Source organism: Lepidochelys kempii, chromosome 9 (genome assembly GCF_965140285.1).
Source record: "Lepidochelys kempii isolate rLepKem1 chromosome 9, rLepKem1.hap1, whole genome shotgun sequence".
Classification (NCBI taxonomy): domain Eukaryota; kingdom Metazoa; phylum Chordata; order Testudines; family Cheloniidae; genus Lepidochelys; species Lepidochelys kempii.
The window spans coordinates 75,090,535-75,104,320 of record NC_136388.1 but is presented as its reverse complement, the minus strand read 5'-3'; the positions used below and the strand labels follow the sequence as shown (position 1 = coordinate 75,104,320).

The 13,786-nt window shown below is 40.0% G+C and overlaps 1 long non-coding RNA gene across 12 annotated transcripts in view; it reads right to left on the bottom strand.

Annotated features, from left to right (window-relative positions):
- Positions 1–13,786, bottom strand: part of LOC144930839 (uncharacterized) — a 356,516-nt gene that overhangs the window by 241,785 nt on the left and 100,945 nt on the right. For all 12 annotated transcript variants that reach the window (XR_013636263.1, XR_013636271.1, XR_013636266.1 and 9 more), the window contains one exon: positions 4,743–4,807. This is a non-coding gene — a long non-coding RNA (uncharacterized LOC144930839). The remainder of the gene's footprint in view (positions 1–4,742; positions 4,808–13,786) is intronic.

Sequence of the window (13,786 nt, the reverse complement as noted above, 5' to 3'; positions counted from 1 at the left end):
GCTCTGTCTTGGTAAAGTGCAGCGCTATATAAATTGTTCATTATTATAATCTAGCACCACTGCTCAGAAAGATGGTCCTGTACTGCCCTCACTAGTTTACTTTGATTAACATCTAAGAAAGAGATCTCATGTTTAGTGCTTTGTGCCAGGTTAATGGGGAGGATGCTGATGGCAGGGCATTCTTTCTGGGGGTCCCTCGGCTTTGGAACCACTTCCCCACCCTTGGTCCAAAATAGTCTGAGACAGCCCAAACCTGTTGACTTTCAGGGCCAGCTAAAAGGCCCACCTAATTTCCCTGGCTTTTGAGAAGGATGAGGGTTCCGATGGGAGGGGAATGATTGAAGGCAATGTGGGGTATTGGATTTTGCATGAAGACTTTTGGTTTTTAAATTACAGGTAAAGCTGCTTGGATTTGCATGAGTTCTGTAATTCTAAGTAATGGCAGGGCACCCATAACCAGGGGTGGGCATTTTTAAATTGTATTTTATAAATCAAACTAAATAATCAGAAGGATTTAGCTATGCCACTTATTATAAGTTGACTTAAGGGGGGCTGTCCAGTTTAACATCCATACCCCTCATGGAAGTTAACCTTATGGTGTTTACAAAAACTCAGCATGCACATTTTAAACCTAACCCAGAAAGAATAATCACAAAAGAGAATCACTTTTACAACCACATTTATGGGTCCTTATTTATAGGTTAGACAAATTTTCACAGGGGATTCTAACAGATATACTGGTGAGCCCTGCAGTGGGAAAAACTGAGTTGGGAGGGGGTGTCACAAATAGGAGGTGTGCTATTAATCCAAATGGAAGACTGAAATTTTCCCACAAATAACAAAAACAATGTGATATGTGGAACATTTTCCATTTCTCCCTTCACCTAGAAGATAAATCCAAGTCATTTTGCTATCTTTAAAGTCATGTGAGATGCCCCAGACTCATTTTGCAACCTCACTTGTATATTCAAATGCCACCTCCCCTGACCACCTTCATTTCTATATGCTCCCACTGTCAGTTCGCCTGGATGCTAATCTGTGAAAAAATATTTATACTAAGCAACAAAGACCCACTTTTATAACCTCCCTCTCCTGACTAAAAGAGCTTTTGTTTCTCTTGATTTTTTTATTAGTATTTTTAGAGTTAATAAAAATTATAGTATTTACAGCAAGTGGTACCAGTTATGTCAGACTAAATGTAGTGTGCTGAATGAAACAAGTCTAGTATTAGAAATATTACTATTAATTATTGCCAGTGGGGATAGGTAACACTCTGATTTTCAAAAACAACCATCTGTCTGCACCACACTCCGTGTATATTCGCTTTCCCTGAAACATGGTCCATGGAAAGGACATCCCAGACTTTCAGGAAGTACTTATCTATTCATAAAGATTATTGGAAGAGCATATTTACTGAAGAATAAAAGCAAACTATTAATTCGGTATCACTCAGCCATTGGCAAGAGACATGCTTGAAAGATGGCAACAGAGGGGCAGATTCTACCTTTGGATATTCATAAGCAGGACACATTCACTTAAATGGCCATGCAATGAAAAGATTTTTTGCATAGTATTTTCATATCATTCAAGAAAACCCTCTAAAGAGATCAACGATTTCTACCTTAAATTCCTATAAAACTGTAGAAATTGATATCATCAATTTATTTAAAATTGAAGTTCCAAGATTAGGAAAGAGATTAAAGCAAATTAAATTACTCTTATTCCCCTTTTTTTTCTCAGAATTCCTTCCAAAAACGTATAGGGGTGATACATGTTGTAAAAGATCCATGTCAGAGTTTTCCTGACATTTACAGATGATGTCAGTCAATGTTGGTATTGAAAGACTGACTTTATTTTGTTGTTTGTACCTATGATTGAATTGACTCACTTTGTGAGATTATAGAAAATGTATTATATGATCATATGTGCCTGATGTCCCCTAGAGACCTTATGGAAATGAGATGATGCATTTCATAAGGTTGTCTTGTCAAGATAGATTGTACTAGCTAAATAAATAAACTGCAGTGTGTGGTTTCACTGTGCACTGTTGACTTCTGCTTACATGATTTAAAGGATGTTACTATGAATATCCTAGGTTGCTAATGTAAATGATGGAGAAATCATAGGTCAATCACATAATAATAAATATTAGCATAGGTTTCTCAAGGCCAGAAATGGCTGAAATTGTAATTGGAATTATAATTTTACTCTTGAATTATGAGATGTTGAAAACACTCAGAACACTTCCTGGAACTGCTCCATTAAAGCCAGGCAGTCTCAAGTTCTGTTTTTTTTTATTGTTCTAGAAGCCACATTACCATGTTATAACAGGTATTTTCGTATCTTTGTACACTTGAACATTATGTTGTATTCATTTATATTGTATATTGACTTGTAGAGATCTGATACATAGCAACTGCTATACTGGATCAGACCAGAGGTCCACCTATTCAGCATCCCAGCTCCCAGAGTAGCCAAAAGTGCAAAGGGAGGTGCACTTTATAGGTCCTCATAATTCTCTGTTGCTAGAACAAAGTATTTAACATAATAATCAATTGTAAGCTGTTTCTACCTCACCCAGCAAAATAAAGTGCTCTCAAAATGGACTTCTGTGATCACTGATGCATTACATTTGATGGAAAGCTGGTCAAAACAAGATGGGGTAAACTGATACACTAACCGTCACTTATGGCACTATTTATCCCACTGCTGAATTGTCCTGGACATGCAGGAAGAAAGATGACACAAGGGATGTGGTTTAACTGGCCACAATCTTATTAATTTAACTCTATTGTGAACTATCCGGCAATAACTTGTATGATATGGGTCACTCTTTCTTCTTTCAATAATACACTCTGCCTGATGGATGGCTGCCGTCAGCCCACTACCTCTTCCACACCTGTGGCCAGAATATTGTTGGGACCCCACCACCCAAAGTATGATGATTAAAGGGCTAGAGACATTAAAAGCCCCCAACCTCTTTCCCCAGCTTCCCCTAAATTCACTTCCTAGTCTGGTTTATCAGGGAATGGACCATTATTGAACAATTGCCTGCACTATATTGCACCTGTACAGTACCTGCACTGCCAAGGTGAGACAACTTGGATGTAACCTCCTGTTGAACCCCCATGTCTCTGTCCTGTGGGGTAGGCAAAAAAAAACCCACCTTACAGGGAGGGAAAAATTTCTTCCCAGTCCCCAAAAGGTAATTAGCACTATGCCTGCAACAGATCCAACTACACTAATTGCATGGGTGGGAGCTGCTGGTCCATTCTGAGTTCTATGGTTATAGAACTCAGAATAAGGTCTATTATGCCCTCCCCATTGGTGCACAGAAGCCAATGGGCTTCATCAGAACTTCTGCCAGCTACCCTCCCCCAAACTATGAGAAGCGGGCTCTCAAGAGGGAAGTGAAGTAAGCTTCACTTCAAGGGGCTCCAGCCCTTCCCCCTAGAAGATCCACACAATGACCCCACCTCTGAAGCTTTGGGAGTGCATTTGCCCCAGAGACTTTCATGGGACTTGCACCTGTTTATTTCAGGTCTCAATTTAATCCAGCAGTTGGGAAGTCAAATGTTATCACATGAACAATGTTTTTCATAGTATTAGGGCAATTTGTGTATTACCAAAACGATTACCAATTGGTGTATTACCTGCTAGGCCATGAACAAAGCAGACTTGGAAATGATGGTGAAATCATAGTCTCTGGTTACGATAATGCTGACAGAAAAACCGTCCTCCTCAGAAGTGGTAAATCCAAGGGTATTGTAACAACCCTGGAATTGCCTATTCAAAGACATTAACATCTTCATGGGAATTGATGCCTTTTGGAGACACACTTTGCTGAAAACACTGCTTATAAAAGACTTTCCACTATAATCTTATCTGTTTTCCTAATATGTAATGCCTGTATCTACTCACTGATGGGTAGTTTATAGATGAACAGGCACATTTTCTCTGCTGGCTGATTCTGCACCTCTACACAAAGGAACCCAAATTGTCAGTGAGTATTTTAACATCGTGGGGAAAAGAGACAAGCAAACAAAAAAAATAGGTCATAAATTATATAATTGTGTAAGGTAACAGCAAATGCAACGACTATGCAAAGCTAGAAATAAAAGTTCAGGAAGGAAATAGCATTTATTTCATTAAGAACCAGACCCTACAAACCATCCAAGCATTGAACTCAGTGGGAGTGTGGCATGTATATTTGTGAATATTCTATGAAATATACTTGTACATTATAGTCAAATAAGCAGTGGTGAGCTGGAGCCGGTTCACACCAGTTCACGTGAACAGGTTGTTAAATTTAGAAGCCGGTTTAGAACCGGTTGTTAAAGGGGTGGGCAAACACTGGCCTGCAGGCCACATGTGGCCCGTGGGACCGTCCTGTCCGTCCTGCCTGAGCTCTCGGCTGGGGAGGCTCTCCTGTGAATTTTTACTCACCCGGCGACACTCTGAGCCTTCTGCGGCACTTAGGCAGCGGGTCCTTCACTCACTCTGAGCCTTCGGAGTACCCTTTTGTATGCTGCCGAAGACCCGGAGTGACTGAAGGACATGCCGCCGAAGTGCCGCCGAAGGCTCGGAGCGACTGAAGGAACTGGTTCTTCAGCTTCTGGCAGCTTATCACTGGAGTTACTTAATCAGATAGCATGATGTCTTTTTTTCAGCCATGTTCCAAAATGGTTTAATTAAAGGATACTCAAAAAGAACAGATAAGAGTGTCCTTTTGACACACTTACATGACTAGCAGGTATCAGAATCTTGTAAATCAGGTCTGTTCATTCTCACTGGGATCCAAGTTATTCTGTGTAAAAGGAGAAAGATTACTATGTTATAACAGTGGATTTAAAAACTCCATACAACCTTCCACACTCTTCCAAAACACTGCCCTCCAATACTTTCAGTATGTCTTTTTTCTAACGTCATTCAAGATCAACAGGTTTTTTTATGACATGGTCTATTTAAGACTTGCATAGGGCTGAGGTGTGTACATTTTCCTCAAAAGCTTTACAAATTTCATCCAGGTCTGGTGGCCCATACTGTTGACCTGAGTACATTCATTAGATGGAAGAAGAATCTCTGAGGGAATATCCCAGATAGTGTATCTGTCCTTGTTGTCAAAGCTTCTCTGATAACTATGTCCATTTTTTCTACAGTTTAAGCCATGTGTGGATTGACTACATAATCCTTGTACTGAAGCCTTGGGAAACACTGCTGGTGATGCTCCTGGCAACCTGTTAATCTAACTAAGCATACAAAAGGGTACTAAATTAATGTATAACACAGGTATGTTAATAGAAAACTCCATAATTGTAATTTGCTCATTTAGGTCGCGATCTAAGGGCTACTGAAAATAATTGAAGTCTTTCCATTGATTTTAATGGGCCTTACATCAATCCCATATTCCTCTCTCTAATCCATGTTTGTTTCCATGCAGTGTAGTACTAACATAGATCATGAGTTGTGTGAATTATAGTATGTACAGGGTTCACCACTTATTATACACATGCCAAACACTATGAAATCAATGCAACTTAGCAACATAAGTAAAAATTAAAAAAATATTAAGTCCTAAATAATTACCTGCTTTAAAATCGGTCAGGTCAAAAAGTGAGGCAGCCTTCCTGTTTATCATATTCTAATACAACATCATTGTATTTTAAATATCATGAAACCCAAATGGAATTTTTCATAATTTTCTCATCTCTGCTTGCAGTAATTCAACAAAAATGATATGGAAATGCCTTGAAACCTCTTTAAAAAGCAGCATTTTTCCTAATTTGAACAGATGAAGAAATATTTCAACCCAAGCTCAGCAAGGGATAACAGTATTACAGCCACTGCATGGGGAATTTTGCCACTCATAATTCTAAATCCTTCGCAAACACTTTATTGCTATAAGGTAGCTAACACCAGCCTCTACACAACAGGACATCCATAGCATTAACCATGAGAGATAGGCTTGCAGAAAGAAACTATAGCAAAGTAATTGTAAATCTCTAATGATGCATAAAACCAAGCTGAATTGGTCCTGAATTTTCAGCATAAAAGAAATGAAGCATCAGAAGAACCAATTCTGGTGTCAGTATAACATACTGTAGTGTGGAAACTGTTTATGGTATTTGCTGCAGTGAAAATATTCCTACTAAAATGCATCATGCAATTGATAGGAACACATTAAAATGCCTGAATGATGCAACTTCTAATGACATTTTATGTGACAACAGGAGCAAAGAATTAGCCAAAAGAAAATCTGATCTGGGCTACACAATTTGTCATCATATTTTCTGGTCATAGCCTGTATCTGGCAGAATTGGTTAGAATTTTTTTTAATTTGCTACTAAGACAATGAATCCAGTGCTTCCAGTTCTTGCCCTATTGTCAAATGATCTTCCTATGAAAATTTGCTCTCCACTTTTCCATTGTGCAATGAGGTCTTTCGTTCTTCTTTCTCATATCCCGATGATGTCTGCTTTTATTGATTTTATGACTTCCGTATAAGTATCGATGTATGGATCAGATGATAGTGTTCTTGTATTGTGACTTGCAATAAATAGTGGGCTGTTCTTCTAGTCACTTTCTGGTTTTTGTCCTGTGCTACCCCGGGGTGTGAGCATTGGTCATGCTGACTCATGATTCTGTGCTCAGTTTCCTGGTTTATTCTGCTTTGTATGGTTTATTTGGCAGAAGAATTTTGCAGCAGTGCATTCAGGATGCCGTCCCTTGTGCCCTGTAGCTGCAGTACCCCCTCCACTTTGGCTGGGTTGCCCTGGAGTAACAGAGGTACATTCAGACTCCCTACGACCCTAGACGCTAGCTCAACACCTTCTCGGCTTGGTAAGACCTGCCAGAGCATACGCTCCGAGGTAATTTGCTGTCAAACCTCGTTCATCCCCACACCAACACTGAGGTAGGGAGATAGGATTTTGTGTAAAATATTCCTCCATGATCATATACTCAATGAGGAGATCAGAAGACATACAGAGGTGACCGATGTAGTGCAGGCCATGTATGACGCAAAGTGAAGATTCATGGGTCATATAGTTCACAGGCAAGACAATAGGTAGCCAACCCGCATCAGTGACTGGATCCCGAGAGACCACAAGCGACCACTGGGTAGACCGACAACGTGCTGGGCCGATCCCATGACAAAACTCTTTGGCCAGAAATGGAAAGGACGTGCTGAAAACAAAACAGAATGGTGTGGCGTCGACTTGCATTTGTGGACAGACGGACGAGGACAAGCCGGACAAAGGTGACTAAGACACCTTCATTGTGCTGTCAGATGTTTCAGTAGAAGTTTTCATATTACTTTGGGCTAGATCATGGCATTTATTCCACAGCCCTGCATAAGGAGCAGCATGGAGCTATGCCACCCCAAGAGGGCACTAGGAGAGATTGTACTGCAAGCAAGTGCATTCTCTCCCGAGGCTGCTTAGTGCACAAACTGCATCATCCATCGAACTGGCACAACTCTCCATAGTGCACTGGCCCTCTCTACAGGCTAGTATAGAGGCCCAGAGTCCTACCGCCACACAGTCGCTTTGGCACAATTTGCCTGGCAGTGTGAAGAAGTAGGAGCAATGTGTGCATGTGCTCCCCACAAAAAAGAGACACTGCTATTGTGGGAGGCCCTGGCATGACTGCATAAACATGGGTCTGGGCTCTCCTTGCTGGGCTCTTCCCACCCGTATACCCCCATGATGCCCGCACAAGAGCCATCAATATTTAGACCATAAAATAGAATGTGAATGTTATTTGACTGTTACAGTGCGTGCATTGTAGAAACACCTAGTAAATCATTTTAAAACTGCATTTTAAAATACCATATTATGAATTACTGGCCTCACAAACCTGTCACAACCAACTTGACTCATCCCAGCGACCACCCCACAAACCCACTGGGGCCTTCCTCCATCAATCCACCACTATTCTGAAAGTCTGTATGGAAAGATGAGCTTTGCAGAAAGCTTTAAGGCTGGTGAAGGATGCCATATTGATTATCCTGAAACTGGAAGTCCTCTACTCATCTACAGATCTGGAACAGCAAAGGCAGTAGCAATGCAAGTTTCCCTGCCTCACCTATATGCTTTAGCATGGCCATGGACAGAACGGCTTTTGAGGTGAAAGGGGTGTTTTGATTCTTTGCATCTCAAATCCACGCCTTTCTACAGACACTGCCAAGTGGTACCAAATGGTATAATGGTTTTGGCAGCTGTCCACTGAGAGCTAGGATGGACACCACCAAAACTCTTGTTTGTTTTTTTTAATAATTTCACAAATCTCAGAGCCAGACATCTGAAAAGTAGGATATATCAACACAGTGTCAAAATCTATAAATGCACAGACTTGAAATCTGTATGTGCAAATAAAAAAAATGGGGTATTAGCAATTAAATAATCATCTTGATGGAATGCATAAGAGAAACACATTTATCCATAATATGCCGGTGGCATTGTATACCAGTTTCAGTATATGATCTCTTGAAGTCTGATTGGAAGGACACCTAGCTACAGTGAGGAAAGCAGCTAATATTTATCATTTTTATTCTTTAAAATATTAATAATTTCTTCCATTAAAAATAAGTGAGCAAAGTGACCCACTGAGGCTTTGTATAAGTCACCAAATATGGTGTACGGTATCTGTGTACAAATATTATACCATATTTATAACCCCTGCAAAATTCTGCTTAATAGAAATAAAATATAAAGAGTTTAGCATGAGATCTTTAAAAATGGGAAATCAATGATAGTTGCACCATTGATTTCAGGGGACAGAGAGTTAAGATAATGCTAAAAAGTGAGGAAATTCAGTTTCCCAGAGACATTAATTGTCCTCCAGCACTTGCACAAATACCTACTAGAGGCGGAGAAATTGTTTAAAGAGAAAAAAAGATGTAGCGACAGAGGAGTGAACCAGTTCAGATTAAGGACCAGAGTCAGAACACTTTACATACCTTGGTGGACTGTTAATCACACTGACTTCAGTGTGACTGAGGGGTTCAAAATCTTGCCCTGTACAACACATACCTTCAATTCCAATCTCAAACCACCTCCTCATTTTTAGATGCAAACTAAAATCAAATCAACCCTCTTATAAGTTTCTGAAATGTCTGGATACATATGTTCCCCACTTGTATCCAGGCTGGGAATGGAATCCGAGCTGGTAAAATGCCACAAGAAAAGCTGTCCACATAGTACTTCCACCTGGAACCCAAAAAGTACTTGATTTTCAACCTTCCTACTCAGGACATAGAGGTTCAAATAGTTTTGGTAAGCATCTGAAGTTTGGGATGATTGTCCAAGCCAAACACAAATGCTAGACCTTTTATCTCTCCCTACCTGAAACCTTTGCTCACCCGTTAAACCAAATCAGAAGCTTCTAGAGGCATGAAGGTCTTTTGTGCTTGTTTGGAGGTCACAACGGTCATCCCTGCTTTGAAGAACTAGCTCTGAGAAGTTACTTTAGGAGGAGGGTTTGGTGTATAATACTTACCGTACATCCATTCCAACTCAACCCACGTATGTGGTGACATAACATGGGCATGCTTGCCACAAGAATGGAGCATTAGAAGAGGGCCATATTTATGCATTCTACATTCCACAGCAAATTGACATTTTTAAAAGACATTAGAAAGTTGCTGTCTTAACAATCTCTATGGCCTTGGAGGTTTCTATGGGTATTAGTTTTGGAAAAGAGTCCAGTCTACTTGACCTGCTATTCCTAGGATCTCATAAAGCCAGTGAGACTCCATTTGATACCTCTATAATTCAGAGATACCTCACATTTTTCCAATCAATTCAGGCCATCTCTAATTAAATTGAAACAAGAAACTAAAGTGAGACGAATGGTTTATCGCTGCTTCAATGCCTCTCTACGTTGATTAATAGATAAAGAATTCATACTTCCACCAAATTAGTTGACAAACTCAACTGTAATTTATTCCTTGTACAGGATGATCTGCAAGCACAATATGCTGCCACTGAGGCTCAGCTTCTGCTACCTCTAAATATATTTTGTGCTGCTTGGCTGCCCCCACTGGGTACTCTTAACCCAGCAAATGCTGCCTTAGCATTCTAAGTTCCTCCACACAGCTTTTCTTTCAAAATACAGCAACAAAGGGTTTTTCTTGCATATCATACCACTATTTGTCAATCCGGTTCATATCCACAGGGGTTGTATTGGACCCATGGCTACTCCTGGGTGCTCAGAGTGTGGTTGTATTGAAGAGTGCATTTCTCCATCAACACTTAGTAAGGCGTGTGGCATAAATCTCTGGTTTCAGATGTGAATTACGCTACACGTACCCGTGCCTTTCTCGCCTCAGTGTCAGACTACTGCAATACGTTCTACTGGAGACTGTTCAGAAACTGAAGCTAACCCAGAATGTGGTGGCCTGCTTGTTCAGTAGAGCACTACATGGGAAGCAGCTTCTTCCACACTGGTCACCTACAGGTTTCTAGGTAAATTCAAGGCGTTGGTACTGACCTTTAATACCATAACTAGTATGGGTCTGGGTTACCTAAGAGACTGCCTCTCTCCTCGTGCCATACAACTGCGCTTGTGGTCAGCAAAAGGCACTTGAGCTGGAGATCCCAAATGTGATCCTTTAACTTGGAGGATGGGACTGGGTACAAATTGGGTGAGATAGCAAAGTAAAAGTATTGGCACTGAATCTGCAGCGGGACCTGGATATAAATGGCTTAATCCGATTAATTGGTTACTGTGCACTTTGAACTTTATAAGGGACGTCCGGAGTTTAGGATAGACATTTCTGCTACCAGTGTATTAGAAATGGAAATCGATCATTGAAAACATAACTTAATTGTGCTTCTTAACTAGAAATTGAGATACATGCATTTCTCTCTTCACGCTCCTCCCTGCCATTTACTATATCCAGTGTTACATAAGAATTTGCTTTGAATCCCCAGGCAGAGACATGATGCCAAGAACACATTGTCAGTAAAACAAAACAAAACCATTTCATGTCCCTGCTGAGTTCACATACACATTGTTAAGAAGGCAGATTTTTGAATTAACCACCCTGATCTGGTCATTGTGTGTTTAGTCACTGCTGTCATAACAGGTGTCCAAGCATCCTTTACCCTTTGTGTCACCCTTTTGTTTTGTTTTGTTTTGTTTTCCCAGAACTTGTCAAAGGCCTCTGCTGCCTTGCTGTGGTGGCTTTGCTGTTCACTCCAGCGTGGCCCAGTTGTAGGCCCAGTATTTGTTGCTTTAAACAATCCCTTCTGTGCATCCTCCAGGGCTCATGCATTTTGGAGTAACTGTCCTTGACCTTAAGTGTCACCAATTTTTCTTTAAAATCTGACATTCGCCAGCTCATCACACTTTACATGTTCTACCAATCAGCAGGAAAACACCTGTCTTTTGTTAATCTCTCTTTGCCTGTCCCTTTCTCCATCTTTCTTGCAATCTCCATTTGTCATTTCTTCTAGGTACTGTAAGGTATTTTGAAACAGTTTGATTCTGATTCTTTTATCAGGGCCAATCTTACTCCAACATCGATCAATGGCATAATGATTCATTCACTTCAAAAGGGCAGGACCATTTCATAATTTTTGTCCCAAGGCAAACTAAGATTGGACTCTGCTACTTTCAAACAATTTCCACACAGTCTTTTGATCTTTTTGTTCTTATTTCTTTGCTGGCATGCTAAAATCATGTTTGAGAATGATGCATAAGCTTTATATAATAGGGTCCCTGTCCTGCTCCCATTCAACACAATTTAATTTTTTCCACTGTACCATCTATGTTGCTGGGTCTGCTTTCCATTTATTGGTGTCTAACATTTATTGATGACCTCTGGAGTTCAAAATACTGGTTTTTGTTTTGTTTTTTAAGTTCTTAAATTATCGGTAACATTTTTTACAGAATTGGAGTATATCTGATGCCCCATCTCATAAAACAACATCTTTTTTGGATTAAATAATAATTTCTCCGGTTGGAAAAAGTACCCGCTAATAGCAGTGTTGATTTTTCCCTAGGGTCTTCAAGGAATTTGCTATAGCTTCAGGGCAAAATTTCTATAACAGGAATCTAAATTTAGGATCCTAAATCCATATTTAGGCCATATTATATGCCATATTTAGGCACCTGCTTTTCAAAAGTGCTGAGCACCAATTAGGTCGCATTGATTTACAAAGGCTGACAAGAGGAAAATTAAAGTCAAAGCCAAATATGTAACCAAAATGAACCACTGGACACCCTGACAAAAATGAGAAGAATTCCCAGGTTTAGAAAGGCAATGATATTCCTGTTATTTTGAATTGGAGTTTAAAGCATGGACCCTCTATATCAGGGGTTTAAAGGTACTAGTGTGGACCTCATATTTTCCATAGCATGGGCCTCAAGGACCACTTCTCAACCAATATCTGATAGCATGACGTCCTTGTGCCAATTACAACAATTGCTTATGTGCAAAACCAGTATTAAGATATTAATTAATCTATTTTAGCCGCTTTTCATGTAATTCTACAGTTGGAAGCAAGGAGAAGGCGCCAGTATCATGTGACCTTCCAGATCCCCATGGGTCGCTAGTCATTTGGAGAATCTCTGCTCTACGGTATTACACTTCACAACTCTGATATAATTATTGTCTGCCCTGTTGTGCTAAAATGACTATAGCCCCTGCTGCCCTGCAAGCAGAGCCAGGGATTCCTTTCCTCTCTTTACTTATTCTTCTTTTCTGCATTGCACTTGTTCTTCAGAGGTTTGCTGACTTGTTCTTCAGTGGTTTTTCTTGTTCTCTCTCATACGATGAGTAAAGTGCACAACAGCCATAGTTTCACTTCATCATAAAGTCATATGACTGCCTGTAAGTCTTTCGAGATTTCAGCCCTAACCTGGAAACTTCACGTGAGCGGGAGAACTGCAGCACCCATGTGCAGACTCAGACTCCACTTTGATCATTAGCAGGGTCAGGGCCTTAATAGCATACCTACTTTCACAGATGGTAAAATTCAGCTTTCCCGCAGTTGTATACTGGGTACACGGAATGGAGAGACTTACAACAAATATCAGGAAATAGTATTTAAAGACAGATGAACAGTGTTTCTTACAAAATATGGAAGCTAGAAATGAGTAACTTCTTGAGGCATACTCTAGTCTAAAATCTGTAGTGCAAGACAGACTAATAATTACAATTATTTTAGAAATGTCTCCTCAGATTTTGGCCCATTTGTGCTTTAATCGCTTTAATGTATTGCAAAAATACTTTTTCAGAAAGCCTTTTGATAAAATGGGGAAAGCCATAAAGTGCCAGATATATTTCTTTCCCAAATTGCTTGCCTTCTGAACAGCAGTTTGATTGACAGTATAACATTGCTCCAGAGTGAGAGAAAGCAAGGGTGTTGAACTGGTACTCTGCCTTATGCTGCAATTCTATAAATGCAAAGACTTGATGTTCCACATAATTAACCTCTTTCTATTCAAGGATCTGGAAAATATGGTTGTGTTGGAGTCCCACAACTTAAAGTTCAAGACCTTCATGGATGAAACAATATTTTAGAGCATCAGAACTATATAAAATCCTTATCAAAAACTGTCAGAGTTGTAATTACCAGTAGGTTTCAGTCAATAATTGTTAGAATTACTGATGGGTAAGCAGCAACACTTCACCTGCAATTCTTTCACGAGGATGAGAAAAGCAGCTGGAAAGAAACCATAACAAGAATCTTGTGGAGCTCAGAGAAATGTGATGTATAAAGAGATTATTATTTCCTGTGGATATTGATGATAAATGAACTGGATTTTGTGTGAATAA